Source organism: Oncorhynchus tshawytscha, linkage group LG12 (assembly GCF_018296145.1).
Source record: "Oncorhynchus tshawytscha isolate Ot180627B linkage group LG12, Otsh_v2.0, whole genome shotgun sequence".
In the NCBI taxonomy this organism is placed as follows: Eukaryota; Metazoa; Chordata; class Actinopteri; order Salmoniformes; family Salmonidae; genus Oncorhynchus; species Oncorhynchus tshawytscha.
In genome coordinates, this window is record NC_056440.1 from 74339573 (window position 1) to 74342621 (window position 3049).

A 3049-nucleotide genomic window follows, 5' to 3' on the forward strand; every position below is an offset into this window, starting at 1 on the left:
CAGGTCACTGGTGCACCTCAGCCACACTCAAGGTACTAAACGGTATCATAACTGCCAACGATAAAATACAGTATTGTGCAGCCGTCTTCATCGACTTGGCCAAGGCTTTCGAACTCTGTCAATCACCGTATTCTTATCGGCAGACTCAATAGCCTTGGTTTCTCAAATGACTACCTCACCTGGTTCACCAACTACTTCGCAGACAGAGTTCAGTGTGTCAAATCTGAGGGCCTGTTGTCCGGACCTCTGGTAGTCTCTATGGGGGTACCACAGGGTTCAATTCTCGGGCCGACTCTTTTCTCGGTATATATCAATGATGTCGCTCTTGCTGCGGGTGATTCCTTAATCCACCTCTACGCAGACGACACCATTCTGTATACATCTGGCCCTTCTTTGGACACTGTGTTAACTAACCTCCAAACGAGCTTCAATGCCATACAACGCTCCTTCCGTGGCCTCCAAATGCTCTTAAACGCTAGTAACACCAAATGCCCGCACCCGTCCACCCGACTAGCATCACTACCCTGGACGGTTGTGACCAAGAATATGTGGACAACTACAAATACCTAAGTGTCTGGCTATACTGTAAACTCTCCTTCCAGACTCATATTAAACATCTCCAATACAAAATCTAATCTAGAACCAGCTTTCTATTTCGCAACAAAGCCTCCGTCACTCACGCTGCCAAACTTACCCTAGTAAAACCGACTATCCTACCGATCCTCGACTTCAGCGATGTCATCTACAAAATAGCTTCCAATATTCTACTCTGCAAATTGGATGTAATCTATCACAGTACCATCCGTTTTGTTACTAAAGCGCCTTATACCACCCACCACTGGGACCTGTATGCTCTAGTCGGCTGGTCCTCGCTACATATTTGTTGCCAGACCCACTGGCTCCAGGTCATCTACAAGTCTATGCTAGGTAAAGCTCTGCCTTATCTCAGCTCACTGGTTACAATAACAACATCCACCCATAGCACTCGCTCCAGCAGGTATATCTCACTGGTCATCCCCAAAGCCAACACCTCCTTTGGCCGCCTTTCCTTCCAGTTCTCTGCTGCCAGTGACTGGAACGAATTGCAAAAAAAACTCTGAAGCCTTATATTTCCCTCATCAACTTTAAACATCAGCTATCGGAGCTGCTAACCGATCGCTGCAGCTGTACATAGTCCATCTGTAAATAGCCCACCCAATCTACCTACCTCATCCACATATTGTTTTTATTTACTTTTCTGCTCTTTTGCACACCAGTATCTCTACTTGCATATCATCATCTGTTCATTTATCACTCCAGTGTTAATCTGCTAAATTGTCATTATTTCGCTACTATGGCCTATTTATTGCCTACTTCCTCACGCCATTTGCCCACACTGTATATAGCCAATTTTTTTCTATTGTGTAATTGACTGTACGCTTGTTTATTCCATGTGTAACTCTGTGTTGTTGTTTGTGTCGCACTGCTTTGCTTTATCTTGGCCAGGTCGCAGTTGTAAATGAGAACTTGTTCTCAACTAGCTTACCTGGTTAAATAAAGGCGAAATAAAAAGTAAAATAAAAATGTAGTGAAGTAAAAGTTCACCAAAAACAAATAGTAAAGCCAACTACAGACACAAAAAACAACACCTTAGGTAGTACTTTAAAGTATGTTCACAACTGGTTAAATACTTGAGAAGGGTTAAAGCAAAAAATGTGATTGAAACTTGTCTGGGGCCAAGTTAACCTGCCCTTTCATGTCAGAAAGTCATGGCCGTCATGCTTTCAGGGAAAGAGGATAATTGTGTACATGTATTAGACCTAAACTGCGAGTTTGACCAATTCCCCCTTCCTTAGGGGGTCCGGGGTACACCCTGGGATAATTTGTAAGTAGAAGACTGAAAAGCTCAGTTCTGGTGACTTTTTTAAAGGGACATTCTACTCCAAAATGAAAATAAAATTATGCTGAAACCATTTTAAATTAAATTACCACCTCCAGAAATGTGTCCGATAAAATATTGGTAAAATCATATATATATATATATATATATATATATACACATGGTCCATATTATCAGATGTGCTACAAGCAATATCACCTGTAGCCCAACTGCTGCAGCATAGTGACAATAAAATGTACATAGGCTGAAGCATGGAGTTTGTCCATCTGCATTTACCCATTGGACACAACATCCTGATCGTTATTAATAACTATACTTTAATTATAAATATACTGTATATCAATAAATTATTATTCACTGTTTGATATTTTGGTTTCTATTACAAACGGTCATTGTCCATTTAAGACACCATTGCCCCTTTTAGAGCGGTTGCATTTTGATTCAGAGTCTTTTCGGTCAGCCAGATCATTTGGCTCCTTTCACCTAAAAGAGCTTCTCATTTGGCTCCCAAGCGGCTCCTCATCAGTAGTGCTTAGAAATGTACATAAAACCATGAAAAATGGTCAACCCTTAATTTAAAGCCTAAAATGTTACCTACCATTATGTCAGTTCGTGAAATTTGAATTAAAATACATTTTTACCTGACCAAATTATTAGATGGCTTGCAAAAAATAAAAGGACAAAAAAATGTAAAGTACTGAAAAATATTGCGTAGTGCAGAATGAGGGTCTCTCCTCACAGTATGGTTCCTGCACTGAGGAATTACCATCTTCAGAGAATATTTTTTATAATTTATCTGCAGATAGTTCATGTCTGGAGATCAAAAAGCAGCAGTATGCACATCAGGGAGTCAAATAAACAGGGGGGAAAAAAATTGCAAAAAATAACCTAATCCTTTAAAAAAAAGCAGTTTGTTCGCAAACTACACATCACTACTTTGCGCAGAAGTGCCTAAACCATGCTCTGTTGTAACCAGAGCATTTCTAAAATGATGCCACTCGCATAATTGAAGGAGTAGAGAAATAAACGTGATAGCAATGGAAAACTGGGATCCTTCTCTTAAATAAAAAAATGAATAAAAAAAGGCCAAACCCACTTTCAAAATACATTTGCCAAGACTGCTCTCGGACCTTGAATGCACCTCGAGTGTAGGGATGTGACAAATGGAAA